At 44.1% G+C, this 19,931-nt stretch overlaps 1 long non-coding RNA gene across 6 annotated transcripts in view; it reads right to left on the reverse strand.

The window, feature by feature from the left end:
• LOC138855162 (uncharacterized) overlaps positions 1-7,403 on the reverse strand; it is a 163,837-nt gene extending 156,434 nt beyond the window's left edge. The window contains exons 1-2 of one of the 6 annotated variants that reach the window (XR_011394345.1): positions 7,203-7,398; positions 6,729-7,068 (exon numbers count right to left, since the gene is read on the reverse strand). This is a non-coding gene — a long non-coding RNA (uncharacterized lncRNA). Of the gene's footprint in view, positions 1-6,728 lie in introns of all 6 variants that reach the window. The other 5 variants (XR_011394346.1, XR_011394348.1, XR_011394344.1 and 2 more) reach the window with 5 other exon arrangements.
• Positions 7,404-19,931: the final 12,528 nt, after the last annotated feature.

Here is a 19,931-nt window from a genome sequence, read left to right on the forward strand (position 1 = left end):
TTCAGCAGCAACAGCCTGGTTGACCAGGCAACCACCAGACGAGCCTGGCCCATGGCTGGGCTCAGAGAGTAGAGAAACTCTCGAAACTCTTCAAAGGTATCCCCGTACACATACAAAAAAGAAACGCATTTATCGTCATTCATTCATTAGCTGTTTCACCAGAAGGGTGCTGACATATTTGTTCAGTTGACCTTCCCAACTGCAACATCCTCAACCCCTACTTCAGATACGCATTTATTTCTGTGAAGCGCTAATCCCATGTGGGTCATCCAGAGCAAGCAGTAGTGGAGAATCGGGAAACAAGACACGCTACCTGTAAAAACCCAACGCATCGCCAGATATCACAAGAACAAGATAAAGAATATCACTTATTCAGCCGTTACTCGAGCTTCAAGATTAGGAAGCCTAGTGCTTTCTTAAGGGTATTTTTGTATTCCTTTCTTGCCATCAGATACCAACAAACACTCCCGTATCTTCATTAGATTGATCAATATCAATCAGCTTAATCTCTTAAGTGGTTATTACAATAGTAATCAGCTGTGGAAATCAAGGACAAGAATAGGAGAAAAGATGTCTCCATGGACTATAACAGACTTAGTAATTACGACCTCACCGATAGGCCGGCTTTTAGCTTCAAGCAGTTAAGACTACATCTGCAGCCTAGCTATAAGGTTGTTCCTGATGCTGGATCACCTTATAGTACGGGTGGTTTTAGTCGGTGTTCCTCAAAAATGATGGTTTCTTCGTTAAGAACATAAAAACGGTAGAGCACTACTGCAGACCTACTGGCCCTGCTAGGCAAGCCATTCTCAAATCCCTTCAGTTCTCTTTTTGGCTTAATGGGGATAGTTCTCCATTCATCAAAAACTGCCCACAGAGAAATACAAGAGAATCATCACTGCTCCTGCCACCTGCAGAGTTTTGGTGGCAGTCACACCACCAGAGGGTGAATCATTTTCTGGAAATTTCCTGCAGATCCAGGAGAGGTGTCACAAGATACCTCACACCCGCGGTTGCACGTTCGTCGCTCAATACTAACCAAATAATGCCAGCGCTGAAAGTGCTCTTAACAGTTTTGGTAAACCGTGAGCTGCTATTTCTGGGATAGTCATCCTGGTGAGTGTACACCTGGTGGGGTAGGAGTTCAGTAGGAAATATCCTTATGATAATGTTCGCCTACACAGTAGGCGAAACGTTTTTCGAAAATAAAAATACCAAACTGTTGCACATGCGTCTTACTCATCGTTCAGTAGAAAAATTGGAACTACAGGTTGGGATGGTGGGGTGTTAGGACTTTGATGGAGTTACGAATTCTTTTTATTTATTCTATTGAGCTTTCTCTGTCTCCCCCACTCTCTCCCACTTTATCTCCATCTTTTCTATTTTTTGTCAGTCGGGATTCGCGCCCTTCCTCCTGGTGTCTCTGAACTTCCGACATTGTTGATGGACCGTTGCTTGAATATGGAGAGGTATAGGCTTCAGATACAGTTCACCCCTCAATCTTTTTCTTCCACCACTGCCACCCCAGAGAAGGCTTAGTGTATATTTGTAACGAGGGCAAAAATGTAGATCCGATACAAAGCCTCTGTCTTGGCAACTGCCTCCCAGCTCAACTGTCCTGCAACAAGTTTCTAACTTTTGTGAAGAAATATATTTTGCAGGAGAGCAATAAATTATTTTATGACTAATTGAGTTTTGGTTTATTAAGGAGGCTGGAAAAATAGTAAACGAGGTAAACTTACCATCTACTGAGAAGGATCAATTGAACAGTCCGACCAACACAGAAAGAATAAATAATCAGCAAAGTAGGCCTACCAGCCACACAACAGGGAAATGTGATACTCATTTTACGTCCCCTTTATAGTGTTGCACAACAGGAAGTGTTAATTCCACTCGCAGCCTATTTGGGAAAGCTGCAGTCATGCTTGATTTAGTAATGGTTTCTGCTTAGGTTTCAAAACATGTTTTTAACTAGTTTTGGGTCACTCAATCTAAATCTGAACTTAAATCTGCTCCAGGACGGACAGTTTCTGTGAAATAGAACCCCACGGTGAACAATTTCACCATGACAGAGCCATCATGGAAACCTGACGATTCTTTTGATGGTTTAAACTGATGAACATGCTGCGGGAGAACCTTACTGAACACCAGCCAAAATGACTGAAAACTGATATATATTTTTATGAATATATACGTATGGAAAATTATTTTTACTAGGCATGTACGTGCGCATATTATAAATATATATATAGTGTACTGCCGAATAAGTAAAACTTGCGATTTTTGCTTAAATAGCAACGCACTTCTTGCCGAATAGGGCAAGCAAAAATTTGTGTAAGCAATAATTTCGCAAAAATCATTCTGCACCTGACGAACAAAATATTTCATTGTGTTTATTATCAAGTTATTGTAAACTTGTCTAAAATATATTTAGATGAAATGGGCTAAACTAAATTGTACTCGTTATAATAAGGTTAGGTAATTTTTCTAAGGTTGTTCTCGTACAAAATTATTAACTTTTACACTAACATAAATGAAAAAATATATCCTAAACGTAGAGAAAATTTTAGAAGACTTAATTTTAAACGAGTTCTTGCTAAATGACCAGTTTTAGCTATTCGGCACGACATTAATATATATATGTGTGTGTGTGTGTGTGTGTGTGTGTGTGTGTGTGTGTGTGTGTGTGTGTGTGTGTGTGTGTGTGTTTTAAGGATTATTTCTTGCCACAGCACACACAATATCTATGCATAATATAATACCAGGATTGTTTAGTAACATGCATCATATGGTTCCTCAACCTTCAATAGCCAAAATATTGATCATAAGATAAAAAAAAAATCTTAAGCGAGATATTAAACAAGCACATTCGTGATCAGCGCATCAAATTTAACTAAAAATAACCAATTCGCTTTCTGAGCTGGACAAGAAAATTATTTTTGTTGGCTAGTGTTATATAAATAATCCCAGGCTACCAGCAATGATGTTTCGCCCAAGGAAATAGCATGTTGTCTATGCCTCTTGCTATTAATGTTACACAGCTTTTCGTACTGCCCATTGTGCTTCAGGTATTGGTTAAGTGTTTCAACACCATTACCATTATTGCTACCCTTGCCCTTTTATGTCTGTTCACCACCCATTATACCATTGATTTTTAACTTACTGTGGATCGAGGCCTCTATCCGCAGTTGACCCTCATTTCCATGGCCCCCTTCCTTCCTCTACATAAAATTTAAATGTAAAAATAAAAAAAATTATTTAAAAGGGAAAATTGAGAAGGTACTTCTCATTCTTCATTATTTCAACTATTCAAAAAAATCGCCAATACACAAAAAGACGCGAATACATTTAGCGCGATTTTTGACGCTGCGTGAGCTACCAGATGAATATCTGGACACGAGCCAGAGTGAAGATTGAGACACTTATGCACCATATGGGAATCTAAGGGACTGATTACCTCAATCTCCTCCTCTTCTTGCACCTCTCTGCTTTGTATTGGACTGATGAAGCCACTGTGTGGCGAAACGTTTCCTAAATAAAGATTCCCATATGGTGCATAAGTGTCTCATTCTTCAACTTGTCGGTTTTCAAACTCATTCGTCACACTAGCCAGAGTGGACAGCTCAAGTCTCCTTCAATCTTCAGTTTCTGTATTTGGTCTTATACAGCCAGCAGTGCAGAAAAAAATGTAGCCTCAAGAGTTATATGGATCCAGATCCAGGTGAAACGGCTGCTAGGTTGTAACAAAGGCATTATATAGTTCTTCGGGCGCATTTTTTTTTTTCAACCAATCATCTCGAAGCGATTAAGTGTGATCTCCCAAGCGTTAGAAGAAATAAAATGAAAAAAATATACATGAATGAGGTTAACCTAAATTTAGTCACCTAGTGGAATTTCACATTTCGATTAGACATTTTGAGCTGTCTGCGGTGACTCCCCCCCCCACCACTTCCATCATGAAAATCCATACAAGGAGATGCAAACACGTTAAGACCATTCCTTATTTTGCTTTGGGTTCTCTCCACTTCCCTGGAAATTATTCACGCATCTCCCTCCCCCACCCCTAGTTAAGAACCGCTGAGCTATACTGAACGTAATTATGTATCAATACTCTACAACGTTCTACACTCCTGACGCCCTTTCCTGTATTTCACATTAAGTGATGTTTCACTGTAATGCATTCACTAGTCACCATACTTTCCAAAATTATCCATCGGAGCGGCCTAACTATACACTGTAGGTGACCAGTTTGTCGAGACCATGAGTGCAACGCTTAAGTTAAATCTGTAGAGCATTCTGACCTGAGAAATCACTCAGTACTACTCCCAATAAAAAAAGTAAATAAAAATCACCCGCGTCAAAACATACTCTTATAATTTCCTAAATCCCTAGAGGTACTCAAATGCCTTACGGAAAATGCCTGAAGCCGTGGGCGAACAGTTATGTTTTCTATAGTGAGCAGCATGCATCAAGTCACCTACAAGGGTGAGGTGTGTCTCTCCGATACACAGTCTATAGAACAGGATCAAAGTGACGATTCTGTTGCAGGTGGGCGGAAGGAGGGGGGAGGGGAAACCACCTACATCCTGTTGAACAACCTACAATTCCTTGTTCGCCTGTAGGGCCCATTGGGCCTACGACTTCCCAAGAACATACGTACATATGTGGCTGAAATTCACCGAGCAAGAAATCGGCTCAAGGGCAATCTCGAAATAGCAGCCTTCGCCTCAGAATCCGCCCATTCATTCCCTAGGATCCTCTCATGGCTCCGGGCAACAACAGAACGTATCTTTTAGCCGTGATAACTCCTCATACTTTCCCAAGCGGAGGTCCTGATAATGATTCCGTGTTCCCAATAGATTTTTCTCTGCCTTATTTCATACCCTGAGAGATAAACATCCTACTGGAAAAGATATTGTTATAATCAAATAAGGCGCTAAACCAACAAGATACAATATATTATTCAGTCATTTTATTCATTCCAATTCTTTTCAATTCACCAGCACCGTAAGCGAGTATTATTCAACCTATAAAACTGAAAATAATGGAATATTATACGAGTAACCGAGATGAAGGACACGCCTGATGCTTCCCAGAAGCTAACTAGTTACAGATTATGTAATTGGTATGAGACTCGAACAATTCAGACGATAAATATAGTGTGTTTTAACTTATATAATACACTTTGCAATAGCTTTCGCAGCTTTATATTATGCTAAGTTAACGAGGGTATAGTTGCTCCGAAGCGAGTTGAAAAATTACAACGTTCCGTTATGCTGCAGTTTACATTTCTCCATATGTTTATGTACCCTACCCTACGTAAGCTTTTACCATGTGATTTACGAATATCTGTAATGATGCGACGGTCACTATCTCCACATCTGTCATGGGCTAGATTATTATAATCATGGGGAGCGCTAAACCCGCAGGATTATACAGCGCATGTGGGGGAAGAACGGAAGGTATTCAGGGAACCGGAGCAGAAATCCAATTCCCTAGATCAAGAGCCCCTCACCAATGTCAAGGAACCTCTCTTGAGGGGTCAAGGACTAGAATGATCCATCTCCTCCCAACAAATGATACAGAGGTGATTGCCATCACAGGTGGGAAAACTTCTATCCTGAGACAACACAGCCAAGTCCATACATGGAGCAGTGTTAGTATTGACCGTGTCGGATACTATATTTTAGTATGCGGAGACTTAATTAATACAGTCTGCCCTCACCCATTCTCATGTATCAGACTGTAAATCCACACCAAGGATGCTTTGCATTAAAGTCCCCGAGAAGTGCTGGACCAGGATGTTGGTCGAGTTTGCGGGACATCTTATGACAGGCCATATCGACTTTCCTTGGAACCTACAATAAATACAACGTACGGCGATAATGTGTGTTTCCAATACCACTGTCGCTGTCACTGCTTCCAATTATATTCACACATTCTCCCACAAACACAGGTACACCCTTTCAGCCGCCAAGAGAACGTTTTCCCCATGTAAATAAGACGTTTCGTCCACCGGGGAGGAACTAATATACCAGTCCCTAATGGACTGGTATATCAGTATCTGAAACAACAGACACCAACCAGAGCAACGAACACAGTAGTTCAAAGAGAGAGCAGTATCTGAAACAACAGACACCAACCAGAGCAACGAACACAGTAGTTCAAAGAGAGAGCAGTATCTGAAACAGAATTACAGCGATGAGCAAATAATTTCACAACAGGAGAGAACAATATATACATAAATCTGTGATCAAGTTAGTTCGCCCAAGATTCCTGTTTTATATACTTCACCAATTTCTTGACCTCTACGTTACCCAAGAACCTCCCGATGGAAAGTCTTCATTCAGTTATTATGTGAGCGTTAGTATGTGTATGGGGGATGGAGACTCGTTTAGTTGGAGTCAAGTAATGCCTCCTGCCTGCCAGTCACTTACTACAGTACATCTTCACTTTAACACTATGTACTAGCTTAGTTTCCACCGTTTTCTCATTAATATCGTTCCACTGCCTAACTACTCATACCGAAGACGCACTTCCTAATACATCTGCAATGCAGGAATAACTACTTAGCCTAGTAATTAATAGAGAGGGTTCGTAGGTAGAATAGTGACAACCTACACCAAAAGAAAATAGAGCTAAGTGCAAATTGGATATTTGTATCATTAACCAATTTTTGTCTATACACCCTTTACAGCAAGAATAAAGAAAATTAAGTATTTCCTCACCTGTAGTGTTTGCAAAGGTCAACATAGCATCTCTGCGTCTCCATTACTATGTATCTGAGGAACACAAGTCGAGTAGCAACACTGGTTGTCTCGGCAAGATGGAGACACCAGCAACCATCATCAGTGACGCCTGTTATTTTTCCCTCTCTCTCTGGAGACTATTTAGCTCCCAGAAGAAATAAATATAGAATAGTAAAGCCACTCGTGACACAACGTTTCCTCCAATAAATATCCTGAATTTCACATAAGTGCCATTTTCCAAAGTTTGCCGGTATCACCATTTACTACCTAGTAATATTCTGTAAGCACTTATTTCCTGCTCCACTGCTAATGTTTTCCCCTGCAGAGTAATCTAAATCACATTACTGAAGCCAGGATTGAGAAACGGTATAAAAATACACTCGCTCACAACTTTTCTTTGAGAATATAGCAGTAACGAAGCAAATAAGTGGGTGAGGCTCCACATCCACTTACCACACAACCTCACACACAACTGATGGCTTCCCTCAGGCTGTCAAACTTACTCACGATATTTACTGACCACCTGGACCACGTAGGTCCCTCAGCGCTCATAACCACACAGAAATACAAATATACAACACAACAACAAAAAGCAAGGATAAATATTAACAATGAAAGCAGGGAACAAACACCCGTGGCAAGTAAATACTGTCACAGGATGTAGAAGTCTGGAGTTACTCACAGTACCACTTGCCTGGTGGTTCACCGGCGGCTGTTTTAAAACCAACACACGCTTATAATAAGCAGAATTATGTTGTCGATGTTGTCTGAGTGCTAAACTTTCCTGTTCATGATGTTATCGTTACAAAACAGTTAAAAAAAAAAAAACCACTCCGGTTATGAATAATGAAGTTAGCTCAGCGTTTTAACTGGCTTGTTAGGCTAGCTTAGCCATTTAACTGAAGTTTTAACTGGATTATTTACGATCAGTTGAAACTAATAATTTAACTGGAATATCATATACGAACGAAGGTCTAGGTGCCACTCAATATATATTTTATAAACTATAACCATCGTCATAATATACGAGTTACATTTTACATATGGGTGGAGTGGTGATTTATTTACCCCAAAAATATCTCAAAATTGGCGACACTTTGAGCTTGATTAAAAAAAAAAAACTGGTTTAATCAGCGTTCCGTTGATGCCGGTGAGGGGCTCTTGATCCATGAAACTGGAGCAACCTCTCTTCGTCCTTGGATCAAACCTGATCATCTTCCATTCCCCCAACGCTGTGACACCACCACGAATTATTAATTATTATTATTAAAACTGTCATTTAGTAATTTACACAACATATAATTTTGCATTTGGGAATACGAAGTCATTAAAAATAATATGGTTCAGAAATTTTGAGTGCAATTTGGTCGTTAAATGTAGTGATATATTGACGGTGAAGGGCTCTTGATGCAAGGAATTAGATTATAATCAAAACTAAGTGCTTAACCCACCATAATCATACAGCGCTGTCAAGTAATTGAAGCTTCTCTTCCCTTGGATCAAACATAGTAACCTCTCCATTCTCCAGGCGCCGTATGACACCCTACTGATGTAGGTAGAATTTTTTCATAATAATAATAATAATAATAATAATAATAATAATAAATAATTACTATGTGTGTGTGTATATGGCGTTGGAGTTTCGTTATTATAATGGTGTCAAAAGCAAAGTAAAAGAAAAGTAGCTAGGATGTATATATGAAATGGGAGAGTTTTTCTTAGTGCCTCACCTCCTTTCCCACCGCTCTCTCTCTCTCTCTCTCTCTCTCTCTCTCTCTCTCTCTCTCTCTCTCTCTCTCTCTCTCTCTTTTTCATCCCGGGAGCTAAGGTAATTAAGGACCATCATTAGCAGCAAAAGAAACGGCGATTAAACTTAATTATTAAAGGTGATTATACCAGACATTTGCCAAGGTAATTAGAGATTTCTTGACAATAAGATAGACCATAAATTACCATAAATTATACAGAACAACGAATGCATACATCTCAAAATTAAAGTTTCTTAAACAGTAATGATACTTAACAAAATAAACGCAATATATGAGGATATTAATTTAGGGATATCAGGCATAATAAAAAATAATGATTTTTGAGATAAGATGAAGTTTAGGCACAGTAATGAACATATAATAAAAGGATTTCTTTTATTACTAAGTAACCTACAAGATTGTTTGGCGATTGCTACTACCTGGAAAATCCTAGAGGGACTAGTACCGAACTTGCACACGAAAATCACCCACTACGAAAGCAAAAGACTTGGCAGACGATGCACCATCCCCCCAATGAAAAGCAGGGGTGTCACTAGCACGTTAAGAGACCATACAATAAGTGTCAGGGGCCCGAGACTGTTCAACTGCCTCCCAGCACACATAAGGGGGATTACCAACAGACCCCTGGCAGTCTTCAAGCTGGCACTGGACAAGCACCTAAAGTCAGTTCCGGATCAGCCGGGCTGTGGCTCGTATGTTGGTTTGCGTGCAGCCAGCAGCAACAGCCTGGTTGATCAGGCTCTGATCCACCAGGAGGCCTGGTCTCAGACCGGGCCGCGGGGGCGTTGACCCCCGGAACTCTCTCCAGGTAAACTCCAGGTAAACACAGTTCGTGTATTATATGTAATCTGTCGACTACAGACCACACCATGGATGGTGTGGTCTGTAGTCTCCACCACTGCCATAGGCTACCCAAGCCCAATCTGCCATTCAACAACACAGCACTGCCCACCCAACTGCCTCCACCACATAGGCTGCCCAATCTTTTTCTAAAGCTTTCAACAACAGCCTCCACCACTCACACTGCCACTGCTATGCCATAGGCTGCCCAATCCAAAGAAGCCTCCACCACTTTCAACAACAGCAGCCTCCACCACTGCTATGGGCTGCCCAAGCTTTCAACACCCTCCACCACTGCCATAGGCTGCCCAATCTTTCAAAAACAGCCTCCACTACTGCCATACGCTACCCAATTAAGTTTTCAGACTTCCAAGCACTGATACACACAAATAGTGTCAATATTGAAAATTGTATTGATATTATTAACCTAAAGGAAATGTTTACATTAATCACTATGGAACCATGAGTAGTTTTTAAACTCAATATTGATAAAATGAACGTAGATCAGCAAATTAGCGGAGCAACTGGCAATATAATTAAGCCGACTGCTGTTGTAGTAGGCAGAGTTAGGCTTGGTTACAAGTACTTCTGGTAGTCCGGCATATACACTGACTGACATATATAACTAAATAGTTTTAATTGACCATAATTTTTAAAGGGGTGGACCGGTAAGCCAGCGGAAGGCCTCGGTCAGATGATCAAAAGCTCTAGCTGTGGGTCATATGACCGAGACCCGCGTCAGGAAACACTTATTTCCTGACAAACCTTACCAACAACCAACTGACTGATGCTGTAAGTAGGCAAGTTTAGGCCTGGTTACAAGTACCTTTGGCAGTTTGGCATACACACATAATGACGAAGAAAATATTAAATATGTGGTCAGCCTTATGGTCACTTTCTTGAACACTATATAATTGATTGTTCACGTACAGAAGAATATTAGATTATAACCCATGAGCTCTGTCAAGGTATTTTATTAAGTAAGATAAGGTACACGACATTTTGAGTAAGGATCCTGAATTCCCTTGTAACAGACACTTGATGAATAATGAAATACAAATTGTAAATATGTATCCAGATGTATGTCTGTTATTTCTTTCTGGGACGCTGTGTCCATCCGCAGAATGGGGACAAGATGCACAATAAGTTAACCCATTGGAAGGTTAAAAACAATCCTGTCGTCCTAGTCACACTTCTATTCTCCTGTCACTCTTCTATCCTCCAGTCATGCTTGGGTCTTTCCTCAACCCCTCCTCGTCCTAGAACTACCCCTACTTTTCGTAGTACTCTCACGCCCCCGGCACGAATGAACCACCCACCCCCCGCCCTAGCACCATCACTACTGACCTTAGCATCACCCCTCCCCCACCCTAGCACCACCCTTACTAACCTTAGCATCACTCATCCTCACCCTAGCACCACCACCTCACCCTAGCACCATCCTTCTTCAACCTAGCACCACCCTTCCTGATCTTAGCACCAAAACCTCCTCACACTAATACCACACTCTCCTCACCCTAGCATCACAACCTCTTCACCTGAGCACCACACCCTAGCCCCGCACCTTCCTCACCCTAGCCCCACGCCTTCCTCACCCTAGCACCACCAACACCTCACCCTAGCACAGCTTACCCTCACTAGCCGTAACCATAATGGAAATTGGGTTTGGTCACAGTGGGAGGCTGGTGACAGTTTTATGAGTGGGACCTCCCACTGCTGAGCCATCCACAGTGAAGGATGAAGCCTCACCCCGTTTTCTGTCACTATTTACACTGGGGGAATGGTGGTACAGAAATAAGGTCTGTTGCGTTCTCCCTTCGTCCCGGCCAGCATAGGGAGAGATATTCTCCCTGTCTCTCCGGCGAGCATAGGGAGAAAGATTCTCCCCGTCTCTCCCCCTTTTTTTCCTGGCGCGCATAGGGGGAGAGATTCTCCCTTTGTCTCCCGGCGAGCATGGGGGGAGAGATTCTCCCTTTTTTCCCGGCGAGCATAGGGGAGACATTCTCCCTTTTTCCCAGGCGAGCATAGGGGGATTCTCCCTTTTTTTTCCCAGGCGAGCATAGGGGGAGAGATTCTCCCTTTTTTTCCCAGGCGAGCATAGGGGGAGAGATTCTCCCTTTTTTCCCGGCGAGCATAGGGGGAGATTCTCCCTTTTTTCCTAGGCGAGTATAGGGAGATTCTCCATTCGTCCCCGGCGAACACAGGGCGAGATTCTCCTTTTTTCTCTCGGTGAGCAGAGAGAAAGTCTCTCTTTTTCCCCGTAAGCAAAGGAAGAGATTTTTCCCTTCGTCCCAGTAAATAAATGTTGTACATAATATTAACAATTATCCGAAACGTCTCTCAATCGTTCTCACCCGAATCATTAACAAGGTTAATGATCCTTGTTAATGATCTTTCACATACTTCGTTACGGTCCATTAGTGACATTTGCCTTGATCATTAAAAATTATAAAGAAAATTATTTACAGTGAGTCAAAATATCGAGCAACAGAAGACATTACGAGGTAACAACTCACAGGTAACTCAGAAGTAAATCACATAAATCACAGAGCTTACTACATGTAAATCACAAAGCTTACTACTACATGCAAATCACAGAGCTTACTACATGCAAATCACAGAGCTTACTACATGTAAATTCACAGAGCTTACTACATGTAAATCACAAAGCCAACTATATATAAATCACAGTGGTTGCTATATATAAATCACAGGGCTACTATCTATAAATCACAGTGGTTATAACCCGTTTGTTTGGTGGCTCTTGCAGAGCGGGGTTCAATGATAAACGTCTTCGGAGGCTTTACTTTATTTGCAAAGTCGTGGTGGGTACACAAGCTTGTGTGTTTGTGCTCATGGCCCAGGAGGGCCATGCCCACGAGGGAGAGAGCTAGTAGGACTGACTGCTTCTAGGCTGCTGAGTGAGGGCGAGTGGGACCAGCGTCCCACTGACCTGGGTAGGCCTAGAGGGCAGCACCTTAGTGCCGCGAAATATGAACTAAGCTGGCAGACAGCATAGGCTGTCTGTGCAGACAGTACAGGCTGTCTACATTCGCTCGGCCACCTACCTCGCGTCGTCCCGAGGTGACAATACTGGTGGTAAAAAAAACTCGGTCTCTCTCTCGTAGGAACAGGGCACAGAACACAAAATAAAAAACATGTATATACATATGGACAAGGAAAATAAAACTTCCTACAGGGAGGGAAGAAAAAAAACATGTGGGATGTGCTAAACATTGTGGTCATAGGCAGTGAGCGTCGATGGGCATCACTGCACACCTTCCTGCGTCTGGACAGATACTGCAACACAGGAGACATCACTGCAGCTGAGCTGTGACATAACAGGGTACGGTCTCCTCTGGAATGGTGAAGCAGTCATCGTAGGAGTCACTGCAGGTTTCACTCAACCTGGGGCACGACATGCTGGTGCCCTCGAGTGAGGCGTCGTCAAAACTCGGCAACTGGGCAGGACTTTTGGCAAGCGACTCAGGAGGACACTTCTCGACTGGTACTGTCGCTGGGCTGTCACTGCCGGCGAGCATGGAGTCGTGGAGCGAGTCGTGGCAGAGACAAGAGACAACTGGGCGAAACATCTGGGAGTCGTAACATCATACACCAGACTGCAGTGAGCGAGCTAGCAGTCAAAGTGACATCATCTTTGTGCAGGAGCTCACTGAAGCTTGTGACACAAGGCTGACACAGTGCCTGCCGACAGGGCTAACTGCGGCTTGACAAGTGTCATTCTCTCGGTAGTTGGAGTTATAGCAGAGGTTAGTCTAAGCATCCCCAGACTTCTCTCTCTACATATAACTGCACTCTGAAGGTCTGGAGGTGAAGTGAAACAAATCTCGATGGGAATCGTAGCAGGTACGATTCTGCAGAACATCTATGAGCGACAAGCATAAGAGCTTTCTGTACAAGGGGCTCATATGCTCAGGGGTGACTAATATCAGCTGTCAAATGCATTGGTCACACTGAGTGACAGGCAACAAAGAGCTACACAGGGGTCTGGCCGCAGACCTGTGGTCGACACACAGCTGGGCTCAAGACCACACAGGACACATGGAAACTTTACACACACCAGCGGTACATGCGGTACAACATGGCTTAAACTAGCAAATGATGCTTTTCTGTGCACAAAATTGACACTAAACTATACACTAACACGTGAGAATGCTGACTGAGAGGAATTAACACATGACATATATCTTCTCTCAATCTTCTCGATAATACTGACATAACTACTGAAACACTCGATGTGATATCATGTGATGTCAGGCGTGACGTCGCGAGGTGACGTCAGCAGACATCTCGAGGTGACGTCAGGCAGACATCGTGATGTCATGAAGTTGTGCAGCAGCATCGGTAACTCACGTGGCTCGTAGAGCCACGTGACATCATCCACACCCCATGTGGTGTCGTGATCTATATGGCTTGCTGATCCACGTGGCTTGCTGATCCACATGGCTTGCTGATCCACATGGCTTCGAATGGCCTCGGGCACTCAGATACACAGCTGTCGACACTCACGAATGCTATATGCCTCGACAGGGCATCAGCTACAACATTTTGCTTACCCAGGACATAGCAAATTTCAGGGTTGCAGTCATTGAACATGAGCGACCTTGGAGAAGGGAGATAAGCACCTGCTTGTAATGGTAGATAACTTGACACGGTACAGTGAATTAGTACCCATTCCTGATAAAACTGCCGAGACTGTTGCTGTTTTCCTGTTTTCTGTAAGCAAGTCGTTCTCCGTCATACCTGCCCACGTGTCCTATCAGACAATGGGTCTGAGTTCATAAATGCCATAATGCAGGATCTTTGCTCCAGATTTAACATTCACCAAGCGCCAGTAGCTCCACACCACCCTGCGAGTAATGGTCTTGCTGAACGTACAAATTGCCAAGTCCTGGAGGTGCTCAGGGTAACCGTTAACCCAAGTTGTAGTACATGGGATGAGGCTATCCCAGATGTTCAGTGTACATTAAACTCCTTCCTCAACAGCTCGATTGGCAAGACACCTCACTTCACTTTGTATGGCTATGACAAGTGCACGAAATTCTGTTTGCTCCGCCTCAACCTACTTACGACACTGTTAACCCCAGTGTAGTGAAGATGCGGACCACGCAGCTTGTTTTTCAGCGGGTACGAGAGAACCTTATGAAAGCTACTGATAGGTTCATGTCTGAATGCAAAGTGGAACCAGGTTGCAAAGTTATGTTGCTCAACCCGGCGCAGACCCCAGGTATGCACAAGCTTGTCCCTAAATTCGTGGGTCCTTACCGTGTTCTCCGACAGCTCCGTGGCAATAAGTTCGAGGTGAGGGAGATTGCTACTGGAACTATCAAAGAAGCCCACCTTGATCATATGAAGTATGTGGAGCATGTGCAAGCCGAAGCAGAGCTGGAGTCGTGTGCATTGCAGCGCCACAATCAGACCAATGCTAGGGACAACCCGTCTACTTCTCCCACTACTACTGTTACTGATGACAGCCCAGTAAAGCTCCATACTTGTGGCCTGTGACCCAGGACAACAGTACATTTCTGTGACACTGATGTACCTACTGACTTGTCTGACTCCTATGCTACTTATGCTAATTGTTTTCTTGCAGAAATGGGTATAAATGCACACACATGGTATAGTTAGTTGATAATGGAGTCAGGGTGAACAGCAGCAGCAGAACATACAAGTGGCGTGTTCTTGAGAAACAGCGTGGGACACTGTGGCGTGGAGTCACAGAGACGCCAATTCTCGAAGGAATTCGGCAAATTTCGGCTAGATCCTGCTTGTACCTGTGTCTGGATGCTGAAACGTGCAGACACGACATCAGGATAACTCGTTGAGAGACGGATGTTTGTTGTGTAGGGTGATGAAGTGAACACAACTTCATTCCATTTCCGTCCTCTCTCCAGGCAAACACACTTGCTGCGACCACCGCTTCCCACCATTTATAATCCGTTTGTTTGGTGGCTCTTGCAGAGCGGGGTTCAATGGTAAACGTCTTCGGAGGCTTTACTTTATTGGCAAAGTCGTGGTGGGTACACAGGCTTGTGTGTTTGTGCCCATGGCCCAGGAGGGCCATGCCCACGAGGGAGAGAGCTAGTATGACTGTTGATTGCTTCTAGGCCGATGAGTGAGTGAGGGTGAGTGGGACCAGCGTCCCACTGACCTGGGCAGGCCTAGAGAGCAGCACCTTAGTGCCGCGAAATATGAACTAAGCTGGCAGACAGCATAGGCTGTCTGTGCAGACAGTACAGGCTGTTTACATGGTTACTTCTATATATAAATCACAGGGTTACTAATATATATAAATCACAGTGGTTACTACTACGAGTCCAAGCTCCTGTGCGTGTGTGTGTGTGTGTGTGTGCATGTGTATGTGTATGAGTGTACTCACCTATTTGTACTCACCTATTTGTGGTTGCAGGGGTCGAGTCCTAGCTCCTGGCCCCGCCTCTTCACCGGTTGCTACTAGGCCCTCTCTCTCCCCGCTCCATGAGCTTTATCAAACCTCGTCTTAAAACTGTGTATGGTTCCTGCCTCCACTACGTCATTTTCTAGGCTATTCCACTGCCTTACAACTCTATGACTGAAGAAATACTTCCTACTATCTCTCTGACTCATTTGTGTCTTCAACTTCCAATTGTGGCCTCTTGTTTCTGTGTCCCCTCCCTGGAACATCCTGTCTTTGTCCACCTTGTCTATTCCACGCAGTATTTTATATGTCGTTATCATGTCTCCCCTGACCCTCCTGTCCTCCAGTGTCGTCAGGCCGATTTCCCTTAATCTTTCTTCATAGGACATTCCCCTTAGCTCTGGAACTAACCTTGTCGCAAACCTTTGTACTTTCTCTAGTTTCTTGACATCTGTAGTGGGTACTTCTCCCCTAACCCACGATGTCAGCGATGGCACTGCAGGGCTCACAGGAACTTCCACTACAGGGACAGCATCGTGGAGTTCGACCGCGAGGCAGCTGTCAGGTGTGCCACAGGCAGTGTGTACTCAGTTCCTCAAGCTTCAACATCCATGCACACGAGGGCCTGGGATCTTCAGTCAACTTGGCGTCCACCAGGACGTTGCCATGTCCCTAGGGGAGCTCTCCATCGGGCTGCTAACGGAGTCACTGGTTTCTTGGACCTCTTGGGGAGGGTCGATGGTGCTCCTGCATGCAGCAGATCCCGGGGCAACTTGCTGCTGTTTGCAATGGCTGTCTGCCGAGGAGAGACAGGCACCTAGCAACATCTGTTGTTGTGGCAATGGATGAATTCCCTGCTATGTTTGTTAACTGCTCATTACTCTGTAACTTGGCTATGATTGTAATCATGTGATAACGTGTTTATCATTCATTACCTTTGAAACTTGTCATGATTTTGACCAGCTCTACCTGGAGCTCATTACCTTTGTAAATTCTCATGATTAATGTGTTTATGATTCATTACCTTTGCAATTATTCATGAGTGTGACCAGCTCTACCTGGAGCTCATTACCTTTGTAACTTGGTCATGATTGTGACCAGATCTAGTTCATTACCTTTGTAACTTGCTCAGCTATCAAAACTTAGGAGTCCAGTCCCTGGACCAATTATGTACCTCTGTAATCTTTTGACTACTGCCCACAGGATGGGTATGGAGTGCATAATAAACATATTAAACTAAACTAAACTTGACGTGCTTTATCAAGTGCGGGTTCCAAACAGGTGCTGCATACTCCAGTATGGGCCTGACATACACGGTGTACAGTGTCTTGAATGATTCCTTACTAAGGTATCGGAATGCTGTTCTCAGGTTTGCCAGGCGCCCATATGCTGCAGCAGTTATCTGATTGATGTGTGCTTCCGGAGACATGCTCGGTGTTATACTCACCCCAAGATCTTTCTCCTTGAGTGAGGTTTGCAGTCTTTGGCCACCTAGCCTATACTCTGTCTGTGGTCTTCTGTGCCCTTCCCCTATCTTCATGACTTTGCATTTGGCAGGATTAAATTCGAGAAGCCATTTGCTGGACCAGGTGTCCAGTCTGTCCAGGTCTCTTTGAAGTCCTGCCTGGTCCTCATCAGATTTAATTCTCCTCATTAACTTCACATCATCTGCAAACAGGGACACTTCTGAGTCTAACCCTTCCGTCATGTCGTTCACATATACCAAAAATAGCACTGGTCCTAGGACCGACCCCTGTGGGACCCCGCTCGTCACAGGTGCCCACTGTGATACATCATTACGTACCATGACTCGTTGTTGCCTCCCTGTCAGGTATTCTCTGATCCATTGCAGTGCCCTTCCTGTTATATGCGCCTGATGCTCTAGCTTCTGCACTAATCTCTTGTGAGGAACTGTGTCAAAGGCCTTCTTGCAGTCCAAGAAGATGCAATCAACCCACCCTTCTCTCTCTTGTCTTACTTCTGTTATTTTATCATAAAACTCCAGAAGGTTTGTGACACAGGATTTGCCTTCCGTGAATCCGTGCTGGTTGGCATTTATACTCCTGTTCCGTTCCAGGTGCTCCACCACTCTCCTCCTGATAATCTTCTCCATAATTTTGCATACTATACACGTCAATGACACAGGTCTATAGTTTAGTGCCTCTTTTCTGTCTCCTTTTTTGAAAATGGGAACTACATTTGCCGTCTTCCATACCTCAGGTAGTTGCCCAGTTTCCAGGGATGTGTTGAAGATTGTGGTAAGTGGCACGCACAACATATCTGCTCCCTCTCTAAGGACCCATGGAGAGATGTTGTCCGGTCCCATTGCCTTTGAGGTATCGATGTCCCTTAGCAGTTTCTTCACCTCCTCCTCATCTGTATGTATGTCGTCCAACACTTGTTGGTGTATTCCTTGCTGGTGTCCCCATCTGGTCTGTCCCCCCAGAGTCCTTCCTGTCTCTACTGTAAATACTTCCTTAAATCTCGTGTTGAGCTCCTCACATACCTCTTGATCGTTTCTTGTGAGTTCTCCACCTTCTTTCCTCAGCCTTATCACCTGGTCCTTGACTGTTGTCTTCCTCCTAATGTGGCTATACAGCAGTTTCGGGTCAGATTTGACTTTCGATGCTATGTCGTTTTCATACTGACGCTGGGCCTCCCTCCTTATCTGCGCATACTCGTTTCTGGCTCTTCTACTAATCTCCTTGTTTTCCTGGGTCCTATGCCTCCTGTACCTTTTCCATTCTCTGTTGCACTTAGTTTTTGCCTCCCTACACCTTCAGGTAAACCAAGGACTCGTTTTGGTCTTCCTATTATTTCTGTTTCCCTTGGGAACAAAACTTTCCTCTGCCTCCTTGCACTTTGTTGCCACATATTCCATCATCTCGTTTACTGATTTTCCTACCATTTCTCTGTCCCACTGAACCTCCTGCAGGAAGTTTCTCATACCTGTGTAGTCCCCCCTTTTATAGTTTGGCCTGTCCCCTTCAGTTCCTGTTACCTTCTCCACTTGTAACTCTACTATATAGTCAAAACTCAGAACCACATGATCGCTAGCTCCAAGGGGCCTCTCGTAAGTGATGTCCTCAATGTCTGAACTGCTCAGGGTGAACACAAGATCCAGTCTTGCTGGCTCATCCTCCCCTCTCTCTCTGGTTGTGTCCCTGACATGTTGATGCATGAGGTTTTCAAGTACCACATCCATCATCTTGGCTCTCCATGTTTCGGGACCCCCATGTGGCTCCAGGTTTTCCCAGTCGATCTCCCTGTGGTTGAAATCGCCCATTACCAGTAACTTTGCTCTGCTCGAGTGAGCTCTTCTTGCCACCTCAGCCAGTGTGTCCACCATCACCCTGTTGTTTTCTTCGTACTCCTCTCTTGGCCTCCTGCAGTTCTGTGGTGGGTTATACATCACTCCAATGACTACTTTATGTTCTCCGGACTGAATTGTACCTACAATGTAGTCTCTTTCTCCAATCATGTCCATGCCTTCCATTTCCTCAAATCCCCATTGGTGTTTTATGAGCAGTGCAACCCCTCCTCCCCCTCTACTCCTTCTATCTTTCCTCAGGATCTGATATCCTGTTGGGAAGATTGTGTCTGTTATTGTCTCAGCGAGTTTTGTTTCTGTGACTGCTATGATGTCTGGGGATTTTTCACTGATTCTTTCATTCCACTCCTCATGTTTATTCGTTATTCCATCCGCGTTTGTGTACCAAACCTTTAGTTTCTTTTCTATCATTGTGGTCATGCAAGAATATTGGGGTTGGGGGAGCGAGAGCCTTGGTGGGGGCCTATATGGGGCTGTGGTGTAGGTGGGGTTTGTGTTGATGGGGGTGGGGTCAGAATGCCCATAAGGGACAGCTGTTGGGGTGAGGTTTGTGATATGGGGGTTGGTGGCAGAGGGAACAGTGAGTGGGTTGTAGTATAGGTTGCTCAGTTGCGTTGGGAATGTCGCGGGTGGAGTCTTTTGGTGGGAGATTCTGTGGGGTGTGTTTGCCCTTCCTCCTGTGTCTGGGTCCTGCTCATTTTCATTGCTTCTCGTTCCTCCTTGCGTCTCTGTACCCTCTCTTTCAGTGTAGTCCTTTCTTCTTGTGTTCTGTCGCGGTCGAGGTATACTCTCTGGTACCCCTCTTTGTCCCTCAGTCTTGCTTT

This window comes from Cherax quadricarinatus, chromosome 83 (genome assembly GCF_038502225.1).
Source record: "Cherax quadricarinatus isolate ZL_2023a chromosome 83, ASM3850222v1, whole genome shotgun sequence".
Taxonomy (NCBI): domain Eukaryota; kingdom Metazoa; phylum Arthropoda; class Malacostraca; order Decapoda; family Parastacidae; genus Cherax; species Cherax quadricarinatus.